The sequence below is a fragment of the Arachis stenosperma genome, chromosome 2 (assembly GCF_014773155.1).
Source record: "Arachis stenosperma cultivar V10309 chromosome 2, arast.V10309.gnm1.PFL2, whole genome shotgun sequence".
Classification (NCBI taxonomy): Eukaryota; Viridiplantae; Streptophyta; class Magnoliopsida; order Fabales; family Fabaceae; genus Arachis; species Arachis stenosperma.
In genome coordinates this window covers 121592541-121617725 of record NC_080378.1, presented here as the reverse complement: position 1 = coordinate 121617725, position 25185 = coordinate 121592541, and the positions used below count along the sequence as shown (strand labels likewise).

The 25185-nt window shown below is 32.9% G+C and overlaps 1 pseudogene; it reads right to left on the bottom strand.

The window, feature by feature from the left end:
* Nucleotides 1-14646: 14646 nt before the first annotated feature.
* Nucleotides 14647-17795, bottom strand: LOC130962210 (kinesin-like protein KIN-14C; annotated as a pseudogene).
* Between the last annotated feature and the right edge of the window lie 7390 nt (nt 17796-25185).

Below are 25185 nucleotides of genomic sequence, written 5' to 3'. Positions count from 1 at the left end.
AAAAACTTATAAAACCCTAAAAAACACTAAAAACCCTAGAAAATTCTGAAAAATCCAAGAAAAACCCTAGAAAACGTTAGAAAATCCTAGAAAATACCAGAAAACCCTAAGACATCCCTAGAAATTCCTAGAAAACCCTAAAAAACCACAAAAAGTCCTAAAAAAACCCTAAAACCCGTATAAAAACATAGAAAATCCTAAAAAAAACTTTCCAAGACCCTAGAAAATCCTAGAAAAAGGCTAAAAACCCTAAAAAAATACTAAAAAACTCTAGAAAATTCAGGAAAATCCTAGAAAAAGACTAAAAAACCCTAGAAAAGCTCTAGAAAACTTTAGAAAATCTTAGAAAACCTAAGAAAACACTAGAAATCCCTAGAAGATCATAGAAATCCTTAGAAAACCCAAAAAAAAAGATGAAAAACCATAAGAAAACCCTAAAAACTATAGAAAAGCATAGGAAATCCTAAAAAATTTTTCTAGAAAACCCTAAAAAATACTAAAAGCCCTAGAAAATCTTGAAAAGTCTTAGAAAAATCCTAGAAATCTCTAGAAGAACCTTAGAAAATTCTAAAAAATACTAGAAAACCCAAGATAACCCTAAGAAAACCCTAGAAAATCCTAAAAACACCTAGAAATCCCTAGAAAATACTAGAAAAAACTTAGAAAACCCAAAACAATACTAAAAAACCAAAAAAATCGTAGAAAAACCTAGAATTCCCTAGAAATCCCTCGAAAATCCTAGAAAACCCAAGAAAATCCAATAAAAACCTTAGAAAAATCCTCGAAAACACTAAAAAAGTCTAGAAAACCCTAAGAAAACCCTAGAAATCCCTAAAAAACCATAGAAAACCCTAAAAATCCTAGAAAAACATAGAAAATCCTAAAAAAACCTAAGAAAACCCTAGAAAATTCTAAAAATTATTAAAAAACCCCAAGAAAACACTTAGAAAATCCCAGAAAATCGTAAAAAAACCAAGAAAACCATTAAAAAATCCTAGAAAACCCAAGAAAATCCTAAAAAATCCTAGAAAATCATAAAAATCCCTAGAAAAATCCTAAAAATCACTAGAAAACCCTAAAAAATTTTGGAAAAAATTCTCAAAAATCCTTAAAAAATGCCTAAAAAATCCTAAAAAGAGTAAAAAAACCATAGAAAATCCTAAAAAACTCTAAAAAACCCTAAAAAACCCTAGAAAAACTCTAGAAAATCATAGAAAATACTAGATAAACCTAGAAAACCCTAAGAAATCCCTAGAAAATCCTAGAAAAACCTAGAAAACCCTAGAAAAACCCTAGAAAATCCTAGAAAAGCCTAGAAATACTCCCTAGAAAATCGTAGACAAACCTAGAAAAGCATAGAAAAATTCTTGAAAACCCTAGAAAATCCTAGAAATACCATAGAAAATTCTTAAAAATTCTACAAAACCCTAGAAAATCCTAGAAAAACCTACAAAACTCTAGAAAATGCTAGAAAAAACCCAAGAAAACCCTAAAAAAATTCTACAAAAATCCTAAAAAATCCTAGAAAAACAAAAAAAAACCCTAAGAAAAGTTTAGAAATCCCTAGAAATTCCTAAAAAACCATAAAAAAATCCTAAGAAAATCCTAAAATCCATTAAAAAAAACATAGAAAATCCTAAAAAAAATCCTAGAAAAACCCTAATAAACCTTAGAAAACCCTAGAAAATCCTAGAAAAACCCAAGAAAACCCTAAAAAATCTTAGAAAATCATAAAAAAACCTAGAAAACCCTAGAAAAATCCTCGAAAAACCCTGAAAAACCCTAAAAAAATCCTTGAAAACCCTAGAAAAATCATAGAAAATCCTAGAAAACCCTAGAAAATCCTAGAAAAACCTAGAAAACCCTAGAAAAACCCTCGAAAACCCTAAAAAATCATAGAAAAACCCTCAAAAATACAAGAAAAAACCCTAAAAAACCGTAAAAAAACACTAGAAAATCCTAAAAAAATCTAGAAAAATGTAGAAAAACCTTCGAAAATCCTAAAAAATCCAAGAAAAGCCAAGAAAACTCTAAGAAAACCCTAGAAATCCCAAGAAATCCCTAGAAAACCCTAAAAAACACTATAAAACCCTAAGAAAACCCTAAAAATCCTAGAAAATATAGAAAATCCTAAAAAAATCCTAGGAAACCCTAGAAAACCCTAGAAAAAGCTTAGAAAACCTTAAAAAACACTAAAAACCCAAGAAAATCCTGAAAAATCCAAGAAAAACCTTAGAAAATCCTAGAAAATGCTAGAAAATTCAAGAAAATACTAGAAAACCCTTAGACATCCTTAGAAATCCCTAGAAAATTCTAAAAAATCGTAAAAAACCCTAAGAAAACCCTAAAAACTGTATAAAAACATTGAAAATCCTAAAAAAACCTTCAAAAATCCTAGAAACCCTAGAAAAAGTCTAAAAACTCTAAAAAAATACTAAAAAACTCTAGAAAATCCAGAAAAGTCCTAGCAAAAGACTAGAAAACCCTAGAAAAACCCTAGAAAACTTTAGGAAATTCTAAAAAACCCTAAAAAAATACTAGAATCCCTAGAAATTCATAAAAATCCTTAGAAAACCCAAAAAAAATATGGAAAACCATAAGAAAACCCTAAAGACCATAGAAAAGAATAGAAAATCCTAAAAAAAATTCTATAAAATCCTAAAAAATACTAAAAATTCCTAGAAAATCCTGAAAAGCCCTAGAAAAATCCAAAAAAAACCCTAGAAAAACCTTAGAAAATCCTAAAAAATACTAGAAAATCTTAGAAAACCCTAAGAAAACCCTAGAAAATCCTAAAAACACCTAGAAAACCCTAGAAAATACTAGAAAAAATTTAGAAAACCCAAAAAATACTAAAAAAACCAAAGAAAATCGTAGAAAAACCTATAATCCCCTAGAAAACCCTCGAAAATCCTAGAAAACCCAAGAAAATCCAATAAAAACCTTAGAAAAATCCTCGAAAACACTAAAAAAGTCTAGAAAATCCTAAGAAAATTCTAGAAATCCCTAGAGAAACCTAAAAAATCATAGAAAACCTTAAAAACCCTAGAAAAACATAGAAAATCCTAAAAAACCTAAGAAAACCCTTGAAAAAGCCTAGAAAATTCTAAAAATTAGTAAAAACCCTAAGAAAACCAATAGAAAATCCCAGAAAATCGTAGAAAAACTTAGAAAACCATAAAAAATCCTACAAAATCCTAGAAAATCCAAGAAAATCCTAAAAAATCAAAGAAAATCCTAGAAAAACCTAAAAATCCCTAGAAAAACCCTAAAAAATACTAGAAAATCCTCGAAAATTTTGGAAAAAATTCTCGAAAACCCTAAAAAAATACCTAGAAAATCCTAAAAAAGAGTAAAAAACCCTAGAAAATCCTAAAACACCCTAAAAAACCCTAGAAAAACTCTAGAAAATCCTAGAAAATACTAGAAAACCCTAGAAAACCCTAAGAAATCCCTAGAAAATCCTAGAAAAATCTAAAAAACCCTAGAAAACCCTCGAAAATCCTAGAAAAGCCTAGAAATACTAGAAAACCCTAAGAAAACCCTAGAAAATCGTAGACAAACCTAGAAAAGCATAGAAAAATTATTAAAAACCCTAGAAAATCCTTAAAAATCCTACAAAACCCTAGAAAATCCTAGAAAAATCTACAAAACTCTAGAAAATGCTAGAAAAACCCTAAAAAATCCTAGAAAAATCCTACAAAACCCTAGAAAATTGTAGAAAACCCTAGAAAATCTTAGAAAAAGTCTAGAAAACCCTAGAAAATACTAAAAACCCTAGAAAATTTAGAAAAATCCTACAAAAATACTAGAAAACACTAGAAAAACCCTAGAAAACTTTAAAAAATCTAAGAAAACCCTAAGAAAACACTAAAAATCCCTAAAAATTCATAGAAATCCTTAGAAAATCCTAAATAACCATAGAAAACCTTAAGAAAATCCTAAAAACTATAGAAAAATATAGAATATCCTAAAAAAATCCTTGAAAACACTAGAAAAATCCTCAAAAATACTTGAAAACCCTAGAAAATCCTAGAAAATCCTAAGAAAATCCCAAAAAATCGTAGAAAATCCTAGACAAATCCTAGAAAATAAACAAAAATCATAGAAAACCCTAGAAAATCCTAGAAAACCTTGAAAGAATCCTCGAAAACCCTAAAAAAACCTTAGAAAACCCAAGAAAACCCTAAGAAAACCTTAGAAAACGCTAGAAAATCCTAGAAAACTTTAGAAAACTCTAGAAAAATCCTAAAAAATCCTAGAAAACCTTAGAAAATCCTAGAAAATCCTAGAAAACCCTAAAAAATCCTAAAAAAACCCTAGAAAATCCTAGAAAAATCTAGAAAATCCTAGAAAAACCTTCAAAAAACCTAAAAAATCCTAGAAAAACTCTCAAAAAACCTAAAAAATCATAGAAAAACCTAGAAAACCTTAGAAAAATACCTCAAAAAACCCTAAAAAATCTTAGAAAACCCTAAAAAAATAATAGAAAATCCTACAAAACCCTAGAAAATCTTAGAAAAACCTAGAAAACACAAGAAAAACACTTGAAAACCCTAAAAAAATCTTAGAAAACTCAAGAAAACCCTAGAAAAACTCTAGAAAATTCTAGAAAAATCCTAAAAAAATTTTAAAAACCTTTAAAAACCCTAGAAAATTCTAGAGAATCATAGAAAACCATAGAAAATTCTTAGAAAATCCTAAAAAAAATAAAAGATCCTAAAAAAATCCTAGAAAACCCTAAAAAATACTAAAAAACCCTAGAAAATCCTGGAAAATCTTAGAAAAACCCTAGAAAACCTAGAAAACGCTAGAAAATCCTAGAAAATACTAGAAAACCCTAAAAAATTACTAGAAATCCATAGAAAACCCTAAAAAACCGCAAAAACCTAAGAAAACCTTAAAAACCTTCGAAAACTCAAAAAAACCCTAGAAAAAGCCTAAAAAATCCTAGAAAAACCCTTGAAAATTTTAAGAAATCCAAGAAAACCCTAAGAAAACACTAGAAATTCATAGAAATCCTTAGAAAATCCAAAAAAAAAACCATAGAAAACCATAAGAAAATCCTAAAAACCATAGAAAAACATAGGAAATCCCAAAAAAATTCTTGAAAACCCTAGAAAAACCTTCGAAAATACTTGAAAACCCTAGAAAATTCTAGAAAACCTAAAGAAAACCCCAGAAAATCGTAAAAAAACCTAGAAAACCATAGAAAAATCCTAGAAAACCCTAGAAAACCCTAAAAAATCTTAGAGAATAAAAAAAAATCGTTGAAAACCCTAGAAAATCCTAGAAAACCCTGGAAAAATGCTCGAAAACCCTAAAAAACCTTAGAAAACCCAAGAAAAACCTAAGAAAACCCTAAAAAACGCTAGAAAATCCTAAAAACCTTAAAAAACCCTAGAAAACCCAAAAAACCCTAGAAAATTTTAGAAAAATCTAGAAAATCCAAGAAAAATCTCGAAAAACCTAAAAAATCCTAGAAAATCATAGAAAAACCTTGAAAAGCTTAGGAAAATCCTCGAAAACCTTAGAAAAACCTAAGAAAATCCTAGAAAAATAATAGAAAATCCTAGAAAACACTAAAAAATCTTAGAAAACCTAGAAAAACACTCGAAAACCCTAAAAAATCCTAGAAAACCCAAGAAAACCCTAAAATAACCGTAGAAAACACTAGAAAATCCTAGAAAACCTTAAAAAATACTAGAAAATCCTAGAAAACCTTAAAAAATACTAGAAAATCCAAGAAAAAGCCTAGAAAACCCTAAGAAAACCATAGAAAATCCAAGAAAAACCTAGAAAATCGTAGAAAAATCCTAGAAAACCCTGGAAAAACATAGAAAATCCTTAAAAAATCATAGAAAACCCTATAAAACCCTTAGAAAACCCTAAAAAATACTAAAACACCCTAGAAAATCCTGGAAAATCCTAGAAAAACCTTAAAAATTCCTAGAAAATTCTAGAAAATACTAAAAAATCCTAAAAATTTCCTAGAAAACCCTAAAAAACCACAGAAAATCCTAAAAAACTTTCGAAAACCCAAGAAAACCCTAAAAAACCTACAAAATCCAAAAAAATCCTAGAAAAATACTAGAAAACTCTAGAAAAACCTTAGAAAACTTTAAAAAATCCAAAAAACCTAAGATAATAATAGAATCTCTAGAAATTCATAGAAATCCTTAGAAAACCAAAAAATCATAGAAAACCATAAGAAAACCCTAAAAACCATAGAAAAAGATAGAAAATTATAAAAAAATCATTGAAAACCCTAGAAAAACCCTCGAAAATACTTGAAAACCCTAGAAAATCCTAGAAAACCCTAAGAAAACCCCAAAAATTTGTAGAAAAACCTAGAAAATCATAGAAAAATCCTAGAAAATCTTAAAAAATCCTAGAAAATTCTAGAAACTCCAAAAAATCATAGAAAACCCTAAAAAATTCTAGAAAACCTTGGAAAAACCCTCGAAAACCCTAAAAAACCTTAAAAAACCCAAGAAAATCCTAGAAAACGCTAGAAAATCCTAGAAAGCCCTAGAAAACTCTAGAAAAACCCTCAAAAATCCTAGAAAACCTTAGAAAATTCTAGAAAATCCTAGAAAAACACTAGAAAACCCTAAAAAAACCTAGAAAATTCTAGAAAAACCTAAAAAACTATAGAAAAAACCTAAAAAAACCTAAAAAAATAATAGAAAACCCTAAGAAAATTCTAGGAAAACCTTAGTAATCCCTAGAAATCCCTAAAAAGCCCTAAAAAATCATAGAAAACCCTAAAAAAACGCTAAGAAAATCGTAGAAAATCGTAGAAAATACTAGAAAACCCTAGAAAATCCTAGAAAATACTAGAAAAACCCTAGAAAATCCTAGAAAATACTAGAAAACCCTAGAAAATCCTAGAAAATTCTAGAAAACCCAAAGAAAATCCTAGAAAATACTAGAAAACCCAAAGAAAATCCTAGAAAATCTTAGAAAAACCTTGAAAACCTTAGAAAAACCCTCGAAATTTCTAGAAAATCCTAAAAAACCCTAAGAAAATCCCAGAAAATAGTAGAAAAACCTAGAAAACCATAGAAAAATCCTTGAAAACCCTAAAAATACTAGAAAAATCCAAAAAAATCCTAGACAACCCTAAAAAATCCTAGAAAACGCTAGAAAAACCCTAAAAAATCCTAGAAAATCCTAGAAAACCCTAGAAAATCCTAGAAAAACCTAGAAAACCATAGAAAAACCCTTGAAAATCCTAAAAATCTTAGAAAACCCTAAGAAAAGCCTAGAAATTATTAGAAATCCCTAGAAAATCCTAAAGAACCATAGAAAACCCTAAGAAAACCCCAAAAACCATAGAAAAACATAGAAAATTCTAAAAAAATCCTAAAAAACACAAAAAAAACCCTAGAAAATGCTTAGAAAACCCTAAAAAATACTAAAAATTCCTAAAAAATCTTGGAAAATCCTAGAAAAACACTAGAAAACCCTAAAAAAACCTTAGAAAATCCTAGAAAATAATAGAAAACCCTTGATAACCCTAAGAAAACCCTAGAAAATCCTTGAAAAACCTAGAAAACCCTAGAAAGTCCTAGAAAACCCTAAAAAATTCGTAGAAAAACCTAGAAAACCAAAGAAAAATCCTTGAAAACCCCAAAAAACCCTAGAAAATCCTAGAAAAACTTAGAAAATCCTAGAAAACCCTAGAAAATCCTAGAAAAACCTAGAAAACTCTAGAAAATGCGAGAAAAACCCTAGAAAATCCTAGAAAATACTAGAAAACCATAGAAAATCATAGAAAACCCTAAACCCTAAACCCTGAACCCTGAACACTAAACCCTAACCCCTAAACCCTAAACCCAAAACCCAAAATCCTAAACACTAAACCCAACCCTACCCCAAACCCCCAAACCCCAAAATCCTAAACCCCGAACCCCAAACACTAAACCCTAAACCCTAAACCCCTAAAACCCTGAACTCTGAAACCCTAAACCCAAACCCCAAAACCCCAAAACCCTAGACACTAGACCCTAGACCATAGAACCCCTAAAATCCATAAAACCCTAAAATCCTAAAACTCCTAAAACCCCTAAAACCCTAAACCCTTAAACCCTTAAACCCTACACCCTAAATCCTAAACCCTAAACCCTAAATCCTAAACCCTGAACCCTAAACCCCGAACCCCGAACCGAACCCCGAAACCCGAACCCCAAACCTTAAACCCCGAACCCCGAACCTCCGAACCCCGAACCCCCGAACCCCCGAATCCCAAACCCCAAAACCCCGAACCCCAAACCCCAAACCCCAAACCCCAAACCCTAAACCATAGACCCTAGACCCTAAACCCCCCAAACCCCAAACCCTATACCCTAGACCCTAGACCCTAGACCCCAAAACCCTAAAATCCTGAACCCTAAAACCCCGAATCCCGAACCTCAAACTCCGAACCCGAAACCCCGAACCATGAACCCTCAACCCCGAACCCCAAACCCGAAACATGAAACCCGAATCCCCGAACCCCGAATCCCGAAACCCCTAAAGCCATAAACCCCTAAACCCCTGAACCCTGAACCCTGAACCCTGAACCCCGAACCCCTAAACCCCTAAACCCCTAAAACCCTAGACTAGAGACCCTAGACCCTAAAAAAACCCAAAAATCCTAGAAACCCTAGAAAATCCTAAAAACCCTAGAAAACCCCTAGAAAATCCCTAGAAAACCCTAACCCTAAAAAACTTTAAAAACCCTAAAAACCCCTAAAAAAACCCTAACAATTCCTAGAAAACCATAAAAAATCCGAAAAAATCTAAAAACCCAAGAAAACCTAAAAAAACCGTAAAAAACCCTAGAAAACCTTAAAATACCTAAACACCCTAGAAAACCCTAAGAAACCCTAAAAAATCCTAGAAAACCCTAAAAATCCTAGAAAACCCTAAAAATTCTAGAAAACCCTAAACTCTAGAAAACCCTAAAAACCCTAAAAATTCTAAAATCCTAACAAACCCTAGAGAACCATAAAAACCCTAGAAAACCCTAAAAAACCCTAGAAAACCCTAAAAACCCTAAAAATTCTCTAAAACCCTAGAAAACTCTAAAAAACCCTAGAAAACAATAAAAATCCTACAAAACCCTAAAAATCCTAGAAAATCCTAAAATCCTAAAAACACTAGAAAACCCTAAAAAACCTAAAAAAGCCTAAAAACCTAGAAAACCCTAAAAACCCTAAAAAACGAAAAACTCTATAAAACCCTAAAAAACGCTAGAAAACCCTAAAAATCCTAAAAACCCTAGAAAACCCTAAAAAATCCTAAAAACCCAAGAAAATCCTAAAAATCCTAGAAAACCCTAAAAAACCCTAAAAACCCTAGAAAACTCTAAAAACCCTAGAAAACCCAAAAATCCATAGAAAACCCTAAAAAATCCTAAAAATCCTAAAAAATCCTAAACACCTAAAAACCCTAGAAAATCCTAAAAAGTCCTAAGTATGATTTTATTTTAATATTCTTTATTTTTTCTCTATTTACCCATGGGCATTCTAAGAATATATAACTTTTAAGAAAAAGAAATATTTTAAATTATATCAAATATTTTTAAGATATATTTTATACAAAATCATACCTAGAATAACTTCTCACAATGACTACAATTAATAGAATATAAGATAAAATAATCATTAAATATAACATATATTATTAAATTATTATACTTAATGAAAAAATCAGTGTAAATAAAAGCATAATTAATATATAATTATGAGATTCTTAATATCCTAATTTAATACCAATTAAACTGATCATTAGATTTATTATTGTAATAAATACATGAGAAAAAAAAATCAAATATCGATTGTATTTTCACAAACTATATGACACTTTCAAATTATTAATATCTAATAATTAAACTCCTTAAAATATCAATAATTGAAACCTAATCAATTGGAACCGAATAATTGAAATTATAATCTCTTAATAAAATTTTTCTGTTTAAATTTTTTATAATAAAAATATTTTAAATAATACTAAATATAAATGAATATAATATATAAATTATTCTTAAATAAAAACTAAACTACTATCTAGTGATTTACATAGAGAAACTGTTAAGTGATTTACAATAAAATTTGTTAAAGTTGCACTACTATACTCCTTCGGTGCATTTTTTGTGTTGTCATTGTCTGAAATTTTTTGGCATATTTCTTTAACTGTATATTCAGATACATAAATCTAAATTCATACCCAAAGAAAATACAAGTATATATTAACAGTCATTCGTTACTATCTGTATATTTTTCTAGTTTTATTATATTGTTTTTAATGCCATGCCACAGAAGTAGAAAGCAAAAGAAAAGGCTCAAGCATATAACCTGATTCAGCCACAACTTAAAAAGGAGGGGACTACCAAAAAACGTGCAGATAGGTTCATTCAATGAATCATGATGATGTTATGTGCACACTTCCACCATTGATGGAGATATATCTGGTTTTTCCTTTTGGTTATATGCTTTGTCTCTGTAAAAAGGACATTTCAGAATAGAGTCATTCATCATTTCACCATAAACATAAACACATAAAATAAACAAAGCAAAAACAATTGGACAAAATAGCATATGATTAGAGAAAAGAAATTCAAGAAATTCTTAATAACATGCTACAAACTACAACCTACTGTCCTAGACATTCACAGAACAAGGTAGTCCTTAGTTAAGGACACATAATCAATGTCACTACCATGAGTAGCTATGTCTTGATCGTATGATAATCAAAATAGCTTGGTTACTCTGATCAGAGACAGCTACTACAGTTGCTGAGTTCTTGAACAATGGTTTCCATTGTTGGCCTCTCGAAGGGAGACTCGTGGGAGCAAAGCAATGCCATCTTTGCGAGTTTAGCAGCCTCGTATTCAAAGAATCTGCCATGCAGATTCGGGTCAGTGAATTCTTCGAACTTGAAGGATTCCACGGCAAGGCGTATCGAGCTAGTTATCTTCTGCTTCCCTGTGAGGATCTGGAAAAGAAGCACCCCGAAAGCATACACATCACTTTTCTCTGTGAGTTTGCCTGTAGTTGTGTACTCGGGAGCCAAATAACCCTTGGCAGCACTGGCCTTTAATGCAGAGAAAACAATATCATTAGTGAGAAGCTTGTACAGGCCGGAATCTGAAAGCGGCGGGTTGTATCGCTGGTTGACGAGTACTTTCTCCGCAGAGATGTTTTGGTGAACAAGAGCCGATTTGTTTGCCTTGTATGCATGTAGATATCCTATACCCGAAAAGAGAAACAAGGTTCAGTATAAACAAGAAGCTTGTAAAGATTAATAGTGTATCATATGACTCATGTTTAATCACTACAATATTTTAGGTTTATGGCCACGATTTTTTTTGTCACAATAAAAAACCGTGGTCATAGATCTCTTGAAGTCATTTTCTAAAATCGTGATCATAGACCTTTTTAGACCACCATTTTTTAAAAAACTATAACCATAAGAGCGAGTAATTGACAAGGTGTAGAAGAATAATAATGTTACATTTGCCCTTTATTCATTGGAAATGTTTCAGCTTTTGTATTTGCATTATTAAATTAAAGGAGATGCATTGAGTTTTGTTTATGCAAACTCATATTCCGTTTTCTTTCATAATTCCTCTCAACAACAACCCTATTCATAATTTTTCTTTGCCCAAGATTTCTTTAAGAGGGGAATTCTTTTTTCTTTCTCTTTAAAGAAAAAAAGATGAATATCTTTGCCTTTGGATTGGCAGTCCAAAACTATTCCTCATGCTGCTGATGATTCTTTCAGTGTTGGCTATATTCGGTAATTGGGTTTTCATGGAATCCAATAAAATAATAAAAAAAATAAAAAATATAAGTTTTATTAACAAAAAAGGATTTCTTTTTTGTTATTTTCTATGTATTAATTAAATGTTGTTTATTTGTGTGGATAGATGAGGAGTGCAAAGAATTGTTCTCACTTGAACAATAAATACAAGTTGTTCTTCACCAAAATTTACTACAGATCAGATTCCTTGGAGATGCTCATGGCAACCAGGTTTTTTCTTTCTTTTTTCCTTTATTTTATTTTAATCAGCTAAAAGATTGGATTCTTATTAAAATATTCAGTTATATATTACTTTAGGAGGTATAATAAGGTAGGAACAACAGAAATTGAACTCAGAATCATGAGTATTCAGTGTTATATATGTTGCTCATTACATGCTAACTTTACTAATTTATTTTATTTTGGAAAATAAAAATGTCATGTGGTTATAGCAATGTTTCCGAAGAACCCAAACTAAAATACTAAAGAAAAATATGTTTTTACTCACGGTAGATAGATGTACCTCTCAATTTTTTAATGAGTCATTTGCACATAGTAATATAAAATTTTCTTGTCAATTCTACCTATCTGTGGCCTGAATAATTTTTTCGGCAGTAGTAGAAGACAGGTGGCACAATATTGTGTGATGTGGCCATTTTAGGTGACACAATAAAAAATAGAATTGTTACATTATTACTGTGTTAGGGTTCTTAGGATTCGAAAAAATTGGATAAGGAAGAGGATGAACAGTGATTCTATTATGCCATTTTTCTTATATTTATTTCAACAAATTTTATAATGTAATAATTCTATTTTCCATTATGTCACCCAAAATAGTCACATCACACACTACTGTGCTACCTGGTCTGGCCTCCACTTCACACACTACTGTGCTACCTGGTCTGGCCTCCACTACTGCCGAAAAAATTACTCAGATCACAGAAGGGTAGAATTAACAACGAAATTGTATATTGATATATATATATAAATGATTCATTAAAAAATTGAGGGAGACATTTGTCTACTTGTAAAAATTCGGATGTACTCTTATCTATTTTTTCTTAAAAATATAATCATTTATATAATTTTTTTTTTCTATTTAAACTTTTGAATTCGGATATGGTATTAAAACTTACCACAAAAAAATCTAAAAATTTGCTTTTTTTTTATCGTTCATGCGATCAATGTGAAAAGGTAATTATTTTTACTAATGTGGCGTTATATAGTTAAATGCACATGTAAAACTACTTTATATTCACCCGTGTATCAAAATTAAATTCTTTAATAAATAGGAACTTTGGCTAGAAGCGTGCAACAATGCTAATAGCTAATGGAACTGTTGGAAACTTGCTTCTGAAACTAAATGATGTATCTAACTTACAGCGCTATTGCTCACTTTTGGCAGAAAAGTGGTCTGTTTCCTCTGTTTTGGTAGGGTAGACCAAAAGCAAGAAAAGATATTTTATTTTATTTTTTAAAATTTCTAATATTGAACTCTTTATCAACTTCATTCACACTCATTCTTTGGCCTTTGAATTTTGGTATTTAACTCCACTTTAACTTTGAATTTTTTATTTCCATCTTTAGATTGAGTTTGATATCAATACACTCACTACCTCTTTGTGGAATATAACGTACAAATATATAAATAATACAATTCAACACTAAATAGTAAATACTTGTTGGTTTTTGAAGCCATTTCTAGTACTAGTATGAACATTGATTAATGAGTTAGTTAGTTAGGAAGTTGTTATCTAAACTAGCTTCATGAGTGATTAGGTGTAATGAACATATTCAAAGTGACATATTTAAAAAATGAAAAACCTCAAAACATGAAAATTTGTACATGTATGTATACATTTGATTAGTTAACAAAGCTTGAGGGATTTCAAAGTATTCTATTTTTGTATGTTTCTTTGGATCAGGTATTTGCACCAAGATTGGATGACTATCCAATATCAAAGACATTTGGACAATGTGCCTCAGACAAATTCCATAGAGAGGGTCCATGCACACAAAACATATGATTTGCATAGAGAGGGTCCATGCACACAAAACATATGATTTGCATACCTAAGAAGATGTGGTTCCAATTTTAAGGGTTGGAAGCCTCAAACTGTCGAAATCTATTCCCAACACTTAGAACATCATGTTACTTTCAATTTCAACACTTTCATTCCCAATGACACTTGGTATGATTATAATTTCTGCCAAACGCCACCTCCGCCTCCGTCTCCTCCGCCACATCCTGTTCCTCCTCATGACGATTCTCCTCCTCCACCACCACCGTCGCCGCCACCACATCCTCCTCATCATGATGAGCCTCCTCCTCCACCACCACCATCACCATCACCTCCTCCCCCATCTCTTCCCCCTCCACCACCATCACTGTCTTCTTAAAACCATTTGTCCAATCAAATTATATATTTGGTTGTAGGACTTGTTCTTAGTATAATTTGGATGTAGCTAGTTTAAATTTAATTTGATGCACTATGAATATGTGGTATGACTTTATGTCTCTTTAATTTGTAGCAACGGAACTCAATTTATAATCTAGGATGTAGGGACACTATGTCTATATCTGTGTTGTACCGTTATGAAATCTTTTGAGAAAAAATAAAAGAATTAGGTACTGGTGGTAGGGCATGTCCAACTGTTTGCATGTGTTGCAACCAACCCTTGAAATCAATTCCTGAACCTTTTGATTTGGATTTACCCACCATTATTCAAACACATCATTCTATCATGATTCAAGATACAAGAAATTTGACCACTAACTCACTAAGGTGCACAATTTTTATAGAAAAAAAATAGGGAGTTAGCGCTTTTATTAAAATCATTAGTACTTTCTTTTGGAGGCTAAATCTAAGCCTATTTACAAACAAACTACACAAGCCCCATTTCTCTGAAACGTTACACTCTTACATCTATCAAAGCCAGTTGTTCTTGGGAGTCTGAGGACCGTGTTGGCGGCGTGTGGCCTTCTCAAGTTGATGCTTTGGAGCTGGCGTGGCAGCAGTCTTTGGATGCTTTCGAATCCCTTCACAGCCATGAACTCTGTCCGCAAAACGAAGCGAGCAAAGCTACTCGCTGGCTGATGATCGATCAGGTGCAATGTTGACAAACATCAATGTTTTTGAATCACCTCTCAGGCATGGCTGCAATGCACATGCATACAACATAGAAAGTTTAGTATGAAATGGACGTCTATGTAGTATGTAACAAGGTTAAGAAGAAGGTGTGTAACATAGTGCAGGTTAACATACTTGAAGAAGGTGTATAAGTGTTGAATTCCTGAAAGAAACATGCGCCTCTTTCTTTTCCAAAGCCAATATTACATCACTCAAAGATGAGAGACTTTTATTGATAAACTGAATGTTGCAGCAAAAGAAAATTAGTTACTAACTCTTTTTTATTACAAGCATTAATTACTGTTTTGTTAAACAATACAAATCAAATTAATATCTGAGTTTCCTTCAACCGGTCCCGGTTGATTCACTCTTTGGAAGTCTTTCACTTCCAGCAAGATCAATCAGATTTAAGACACCTTGTACTTGTTGACTTGTTGTCCAGTGTTCTACACGCATCAAAAAATAAAGTATTAAGAAAAAAGAACAGTACAAAGATTTACAAGTGTATCTCAGAATGAAAAATAAAAGTTTATCGGTGTGTCTCAGAATGAAAAATTAAAGTTTATTAATGTGTATTAGGAGTCAAGTACCTCATTTATCCCACAAATACGTAAAGTGAAGATAAAATGACTTCTTGATGATAGGTCTTTCATCTGTGTCCTTCCGACAGTCCTAAAAGAAGAGAAAGGGCCCAAAAGTTATAAGTAAATTGTAGAACAAAAACAAAAATGTATGTATCATGTATATGATTAGCTGGAACTTGGAAGAAAACAATATTTCATTTGCAATTCATGTAAAAGAGTACACAGGTTCTTACACATCTCTCTACTCAAGAAATTTCGTTCAAGCATTATATTGGAGGATCCAACAGATATAAACCAAACCATACCTGCATTGCGCAGCCTGTTTTAGGAGTGAGGAAATCTCGTTCACGCTACAAGCATCCACAATGGTTAGGTCAGAAACGTGTGTGTTTCCGTTTGCATCATGCTTTAGATACTTCTTGCACTGTTCCTTCGTGTCTGGTCAATCCCACATGGCCTATTTGATAACAAATCCCTGATGTTCTCCGTATATATTTCCAAGCTTGATGCCTACAAATGTTAACAAAATATTTCAGCTCCCATTCATAGGTATAACCACATGAAAACCAGGACAAAGTATACTAGGTACCAAACCTGCATTTTGTACTTCCAACCCTGATCTTTCAGAGATTGACTAGTCTGGAATATCTGTTCTAGCAAACGTGGTATGAGCCCTTTCAAATCTGGAGCATCAGGCCTGCCTATCATAGTGTAAGTTTTGCCAGCCCCTGTTTGGCCATACGCAAAGATACACACCTGCCATAACAAGCCATGACCCTCTTGTCAATGCAGTTTGTACCAAAACGAAAAGCTAAGTGTTGAGTATGCCATGGCAAAGTAAAAAATCAACCTTGTATCCATCAAATGCACTCTGCACCAGCTCGGATATCTCTAGGAATACGTCATTCTGAGAAGCGTCGTGATTAAACACCTTGTCAAATGTAAAAGAGTGCTTCTGCCCTGTTGATCATCAACGATGGCATTGTTATACTTGTTTGGAAAGCATAGGCACTAAGTGAAAATCATAACAAACAATAGTAGCAGAGAGAATGGTCTAAGAAATTTGTGCATATACCATTTTGAACCAATTCAATTCCGCGGCCAAATGCCGCTGTTGACAGAGGGTAAGAAACCACCATATCAGATCCTGTGCCATCATTTGGTAGCAAAGGTCTCACCCGGCAGAAGACACGAATATTGCCTTTTAGCTCCTACAATTTGAAAACTAGAATAATGACTATTGGTTAGAATATGGAGATGATACCAATTACTTGGCAAAAAAGTATTACCAGAATGGTGTTGTGCAGTATTTTCCTCTCCTTCTCTCCTTCAACTATTTGAAATTCTTGATCTTTTACTTTCTCCTTCAGTTCACATATGATTCTCTTCTGATCTTCAGACATAGACATAGCATCCATCTAAAAGAAATAAAATAGATGTTGGCATCAAATCTAGTAATCAAATGAGGAAAATATATATATAACAGCATTTAATTAAAGGAAATGTCAAAGGAAATGTAAGTACTATGTAACCTTTTAGAAACAGCAGCCAAAGCAACAAGGTAGAAAAATTGAAGCTTTCTTCAACATCAAATTGTTAGGAATTTGAAATCATTAGACAGTTATACTAAAGAAAGACATCCCTATTCACGGATAATACTCTGCATCTTGGATGCCTCAGCGTAATAATAGTAGAATTCAAGGAAGCTAGCATTCAACCACATATTTAACAAAAATCAGATATTTTCAACAAAACATCCAAACAACTTATCAGTTGTCACCTTATAAGTCCACAAAGTCAAGAGAGAAACACAATACCAATATCATTGCACTTCTTCTGAGCTGCCTCTAGTTCAGAACCAAGCCTCTGCTTTTCTTGGGCATCTCCTTCTTCAATTTTCATAAACCAGCGAACGCAAAGCTTAAGCCGCTGTATCAGACCCTGCTCCATCTTTTTCTGCAAAATGAGTTGGGAAAACACTATGAAACTAAAACACCAGCATAACAACAACCACCTAAGTACTTCCACCGCCCAGATAACACAAATTCATTAAGATTGTCAAATTACCTTTATGTTCTCATTCAGCAAGTCCTGTACCTCCTCCTTTGTGAATTCCATGGTGCCACACTCAGAGGGCTTCGAGCTTGTTGAATCCGTTGGAGCATCCACGGACCTTTGGGCGCATAAGTTTCGCCACTTATCCTTGAGATCCGTGTTTGTTCGGGCTTTGAGAATGGGGCCAAATTCTGGATCCTTCAGAATTTTAGCCCAGCTCCCTGGCTTATATCGTTCACTTCCCCCAATGAGCGCTACTTCTTCATCTTCTGTCCATTTATTATTCATCAATTTCTTCTTCCGATCCATTAAATTGCAGCAACCTAACAATTTAGCAAATTAAAAAATTAACTCCCCCATATGTGACTTTCTGTAAGTCAATTAAATCACTCTCCAAAACATGTATCCAACCTAAGAATTATAAGCATAATTCAGCCAAATCATATGAAGCCATATAGTACATTCAATACAGAATTGTGGCAATGTTTTTATTTTGAATCAATAACAGCAAAACAACAATTCACCAAAACAAATACACATATTGGATTTAAAAATCAATCTCAGCAGAATTAATAAATTAAGCAATTGAATTTATAACTCAATCTCAACAGAATTAATTCAATATCAAGTTATCAACTGACTGAATTCAAACAAAAATTCAAAACATTAATATCTCAAAATTCAACAGAATCATCAATAATACATCATATCCATGTTCAGAATAAATCTCAAATTTCAGAGGGATAAAGTCAGGGAGATAGAATCAGAAAAAGTTAGAGACTAAGACTTGAGACCTGAGAAGGTTGAAGGCTTGAAGCAGAGAAGAAGAGACTTGAGACCTGAGACCTGAGACCTGAGAGGGTTAAAGCAGAGACTAGAGATTCCACGCGAAGAAGAGAAGCAAAGACGGAGAAGCAACGACGGCGAGACACAGTGCGGAGCAGAGAAGCAGAAACGACGCCGGCGAAGAGGGTAGAAGCAGAAACGACGCCGGCGAGGAGGGGAGAAGCAGAAACGACGTACGAGGAGGAGAGGAGACGCAGCGACGACCCACGGCGAGGAGCAGCGACAGAGAGAGCTCGGATAGACAAGGCGACAGAGAGAGAGAAGGGAGAGAAGGGTTCAGTGATGAGTTTGAGCTCTGAAGTGGGATGGTGGATAGTGGTTGTTCTTCGAAGAGAAGAGAGGATTTGTGGCGGGAATTCGAATTCGAATTCAAAGATTGGGGTTTCTGCTGGCCCTGGATGTGAGAGAGAGAGAAAAGGGTGGGGTGGGGGTGTTTTGCGCTGGGTTTTCCTTTTCTTTTTCTTTTTTTAAACGGAGCCGTTTTTTACTTGGTGGAGTGAACCGGTCCTTTCAAAACCGGTCCGGTTCAGTCGGTTCACTAATTAACCACCGATTCGGACGGTTTTCTCGTCGGTTTTTTGCTGGTCGGCTTTAAGGCCAACCGAACCGGATAGAAGACCAATTCCTGGATAATTCGGTTGAACCAATCAGTCTAGTTCTCAGAACCTTGCTTACTAAGATCCAATTATTCTAAAATTTCTGCAATTATTCAAAATTGTTCACAATTATTCAATAAACAACAAAATTCAGTAGTTTACACTTTACAGCTTAACTAACAATAATTATTCACAATTATTCAACAAAGTTCACAGTTCAGTTCAATAACTTCAGTTGAATTAGTTCACACTTCACAGAGCAATAAAAAATCAGTAAATCACATAGTTAATAAAAAAAATACCTAAAGCTAGAAGTTAGAAGCATCAAACAATTATTCAATAAATCAGTAAATCAGAGACTTTACAGTGTTAGAAGCTTCAGTAAATCAGAAAATCAGTTCACACTTCAGTGACTTCAGTAGTTCACACTTCACAGCTTAACTAACAATAATTATTCACAATTATTCAACAAAGTTCACAGTTCAGTTAATTTTGAAATTTTTCATTATTCTATCTAATATTAACATAACCTATTCTATGAGAGATTCTTTTATATTTCAAAATCCAAGGTATAATATTATTATGTATAGTATTCTAAATCTAGAATACTAATAAATGCGATATATTAGATACTCAATTTGTGAGTATATTTAACAAGAAATAGAAATATATTCAGTTCAATTAGTTCACACTTAATAGAGCAATAAAAATCAGTAAATCACAAAGTTAATAAAAAATTACCTAGAACTAGAAGCTAGAAGAATCAAACAATTATTCAATAAATCAGTAAATCAATTCACACTTTAGTGACTTCAGTAGTTCACACTTCATAGCTTAATTAACAATAATTATTCACAATTATTCAACAAAGTTCACAGTTCAGATCAGTAACTTCAGTTGAATCAGTTCACGCTTCACATTTCACACTTCATAGAGCAATAAAAAAATCAATAAATCACATAGTTAATAAAAAAAATTACCTAGAACTAGAAGCTAGAAAAATCAAATAATTATTCAATAAATCAATAAATCAGAGACTTCACAAAGCTAGAAGCTTTAGTAAATCAGTAATTCAGTTCACACATCAGTGACTTCACAGTTCACAGAGCTTCGTAGAATCAAACATTAACAATGGTTCAATCATAGTTAATAAAAAATTTACCTAGAAGCTAGAAGAAGCCTTCAACAGAGCATGCTAGAGGGAGATAGAGACACCGAGTGACCAAGATAAGGAACAGTGGTGGAGTACCTTCGAACGGGCTTCGAACTGGGACAGTGGTTGCGGAGAACAGAGCCGATGCCGGCGGCGATGTGGCTGCGCAACGGAGGAAGGTTGCGATGGCTGCGCGATGGAAGGGAAGGCTGATATCGATGGCTGCTGCGCGATGGAGAGAAGGTGAGCAAGCAGACAGTGGCTGTTGGAAGGAACGACGACGGCATCACGAGGCAGTGGCTGGACGGAGGTAAGGGACGGCCAGGAGCTAGGGCTAAGTGCAGAGGAAGGAGATTGAGTGTGAGAGAGGCAGAGGCGTTCCGGAGTGGAATCTGGATATGGGCATCGAGGATGGGGTTAGGGCTAAGTGCAGTAGCTGAAACGGCGACGTTTCATTCTCCATTCAAAAAACCGGCCGGATCATAGTTCCGTTCGACTGACCGGTTCTCGACCAGTTCACTGGTTCAATTCCGATTTTTGAAATCTACGATTTTACTTTTTAGCATTTACCTGAGTCGCTTTTCTCAACGGTTCACGGTTTAACCGATTTAACTGGCTGGTCCGAACTGATTTTCATAACCATAAACAGAAAACGTGCTGAAACATTCATAAAATACAAAATCAAAATAATATTTTAAGTTTTTTCTATTGAAAATCTTGTGATTAATCTGTTTTACGCAAATATTTTGAGATTTTATTTTCTGGTATATTAAGTATGATTTTATTTTAATATTCTTTATTTTTTCTCTATTTACCCATGGGCATTCTAAGAATGTATAACTATTAAGAAAAAGAAATATTTTTAAGATATATTTTATACAAAATCATACATAGAATAACTTCTCACAATGACTACAATTAATAGAATATAAGATAAAATAATCATTAAATATAACATATATTATTAAATTATTATACTTAATGAAAAAATTAGTGTAAGTAGAAGCATAATTAATATATAATTATGAGATTCTTAATATCCTAATTTAATACCAATTAAACTGATCATTAGATTTATTATTGTAATAAATACATGAGAAAAAAAATCAAATATGGATTGTATTTTCACAAACTATATGACACTTTCAAATTATTAATATCTAATAATTAAACTCCTTAAAATATCAATAATTGAAACCTAATCAATTGGAACCGAATAATTGAAATTATAATCTCTTAATAAATTTTTTCTGTTTAAATTTTTTACAATAAAAATATTTTAAATAATACTAAATATAAATGAATATAATATATAAATTATTCTTAAATAAAAACTAAACTACTATCTAGTGATTTACATAGAGAAACTGTTAAGTGATTTACAATAAAATTTGTTAAAGTTGCACTACTATACTCCTTCGGTGCATTTTTTGTGTTGTCATTGTCTGAAATTTTTTGGCATATTTCTTTAACTGTATATTTAGATACATAGATCTAAATTCATACCCAAAGAAAATACAAGTATATATTAACAGTCATTTCTTACTATCTGCATATTTTTCTAGTTTTATTATATTATTTTTAATGCCATGCCACAGAAGTAGAAAACAAAAGAAAAGGCTCAAGCATATAACCTGATTCAGCCACAACTTAAAAAGGAGGGGACTACCAAGAAACGTGCAGATAGGTTCATTCAATGAATCATGATGATGTTATGTGCACACTTCCACCATTGATGGAGATATATCTGGTTTTTCCTTTTGGTTATATGCTTTATCTCTGTAAAAAGGACATTTTAGAATAGAGCCATTCATCATTTCACCATAAACATAAACACATAAAATAAACAAAGCAAAAACAATTGGACAAAATAGCATATGATTAGAGAAAAGAAATTCAAGAAATTCTTAATAACAGGCTACAAACTACAACCTACTGTCCTAGACATTCACAGAACAAGGTAGTCCTTAGTTAAGGACACATAATCAATGTCACTACCATGAGTAGCTATCTCTTGATCGTATGATAATCAAAATAGCTTGGTTACTCTGATCAGAGACAGCTACTACAGTTGCTGAGTTCTTGAACAATGGCTTCCATTGTTGGCCTCTCGAAGGGAGACTCGTGGGAGCAAAGTAGTGCCATCTTTGCGAGTTTAGCAGCCTCGTATTCAAAGAATCTGCCATGCAGATTCGGGTCAATGAATTCTTCGAACTTGAAGGATTCCACGGCAAGGCGTATTCGAGCTAGTTATCTTCTGCTTCCCTGTGAGGATCTGGAAAAGAAGCACCCCGAAAGCATACACATTACTTTTCTCTGTGAATTTGCCTGTAGTTGTGTACTCGGGAGCCAAATAACCCTTGGCAGCACTGGCCTTTAATGCAGAGAAAACAATATCATTAGTGAGAAGCTTGTACAGGCCAGAATCTGAAAGCGGCGGGTTGTATCGCTGATTGACGAGTACTTTCTCCGCAGAGATGTTTTGGTGAACAAGAGCCGATTTGTTTGCCTTGTATGCATGTAGATATGCTATACCTGAAAAAAGAAACAAGGTTCAGTATAAACAAGAAGCTTGTAAAGATTAATAGTGTATCATATGGTTCATGTTTAATCACTACAACATTTTGGGTTTATGGCCACAGTTTTTTTTGTCACGGAAAAAAATCGTGACCATAACCCCTTGAGATCACCACCTAAAACCGTGATCATAAACTCTTTTAGGCCACCTTTTTTTTAAAAGACTATGACCATAAAAGCGAATAATTGACAAGATGTAGAAGAATGATAATGTCACATTTGCCCTTTATTCATTGGAAATGTTTCAGCTTTTGTATTTGCATTATTAAATTAAAGGAGATGCATTGAGTTTTGTGTATGCAAACTCATATCCCATTTTCTTTCATAATTCCTCTCAACAACAACCCTATTCATAATTTTTCTTTGCCCAAGGTTTCTTTAAGAGGGAAATTATTTTTTCTTTCTCTTTAAAGAAAAAAAGATAAATATGAAAGAAGTTGTTGTTGTTCTTTATCTTGTTCTGTTTTTCTTTTTTCTTTCTCTTCTTTCATTAGGGAGACAATGAAATATGTATACAATACCTACAATGGGCTCTTTCTTAGGCCCAATTGGAATTAAAGGATAAAATTAACCCTAATTCTATTATGGTTGTTTACTTTAATACACCACTAAATTTCTGCTATTTCCACTTTTTTCCCAAATTCCCAATCCCTTTTATTTTGACGTTTCTCCTCCCCCCCAAAAAACCCTCCCAATTTGTTGCATAGAACCGTGACGGCGATAGAACCCTGAACCCTGCAACCTGCAACTGAGGAAGGTCACATCTGAAAGCAAGCAACTTCTTCGTTGCCCTCAAGTATGGCGCCGTCGCTGATCATTCGGGCCGTCGCTGCAACCGAGCCGCTGGGCGAGACGCCGCCGACCAGAACTGTCGCCAGGGAGATCTCAACGCCGAACCGAGCATCTGCAGAGTACTCGGCGCGCAGGCCCCGTTGTCTCCGAGCAGCGGAGCAGCCGACCTTGAAGAAATAGCCGCCTGCTAGTCAACGGTTCACTGGAAACACAACGAACATCATCATCGGAAGATTCCTAACCATCCAAAGTAAGTGGGTGAAGTTGTTCATTTTTCGATCAGTAATCGCTGTTGCATGTTTGATTGTAGATAGATTTTGTTGATGAAATGCGTGATTAACCATAGTGAAATAGCAGCAGGAGCCATTTTTGTAGTTAGTTTAGGTTGTTGCAGTTCATGATGATTTTATTTTAGTGCGGGAAAGGCCGAAAAAGTTTGGGATCGTGTTTATATATGAGTTGAATTTAAAAATTTTTTGTCTATTTTTGTGTGGACCATGTGCATGCAATGTGCCGTATACTGGCTAACCATCATTGAAAATTGGTTGATATTTATTGGATGGTTACTTTAGTAAGATATTGGATGGTTAGTTTTGTGAATTTTCTCAAGTCTGAACAATTTCTAATTCCTGCTATGTTGCTCTTGTCACTGCAGCCAAAGACTTACCTAAACTTGTTGTTATTGGTTTGTAATAAATTTAAAATAATTTTCATCTCAGGCTTGGACCGTTAGAATTTTTAAACTCGGACCGCAGAGTTGCATTTAGGGAAAAAATATTTGTGATGAATGATACAAATTGTTTCTACTGATTAGATGGTATTGCTTATGTCATTGGCTTTATAAATGAATGTTAATGTGTGAAATTTTTTATTAATTCCATACTAGAGTACAAGTAAATTCTTAACTTATTACTTTTAGAATTAGTGTGATAGTGTTAAAATTCAGTTTTTCAAAAAGTTGTTCATGTTTACCGGCAATTCACTTGAAAAAATTGATCAAGCATTGATGAAAAGTGGAAAAAGTACAACTGTAAATGATATAGAGAATTATGTATTGGATCTTTTTGCAAGTTCACTAAAGTCTTTGCATTATTTTTCATCTTCAGCATAGAAACTAAAAAGGGATAAGAGTGTTTGATGCAGATTTTTTTTATTCATTTTTTATGTTAACTTGGTTTTAGCAATTGGGAATGCCATTTACAAAATTTTAATTTTCTTACACCATTGACATTAAATTAAAATTAATATGGCTCACCTTCTAACTCACTTTCGATGAACATTCATGTGTGATCTTATTACATGACGACTTTGTTATAATTTTTTCTAATGGATTTCTATCAATTGTCGACCTTTTTTTTTATAAAACAGGTTGAATGTTTAAGATCAATTAGTCCATAAAATAATTGAGTTATTGTCTTTGAATTTTTTATGTCACTATATATATTATGAGATCATTTTTTATTGTTAAATGCTCCTGGAATTGATTTTGAGAGTATCTTAGATTGTTGCTGAAATTGAGGGTAGAATGAGAGTTGAGTGTTAGAAACGAGGGGATTTTATTTTATTTCTTTTCCCTTAATTAATTAGTACTTGCATATATCGTTGTTGCATTGGTATTAGATGTATGTTTTTTTTTGTATTTGCTACTAACTTGATGTACA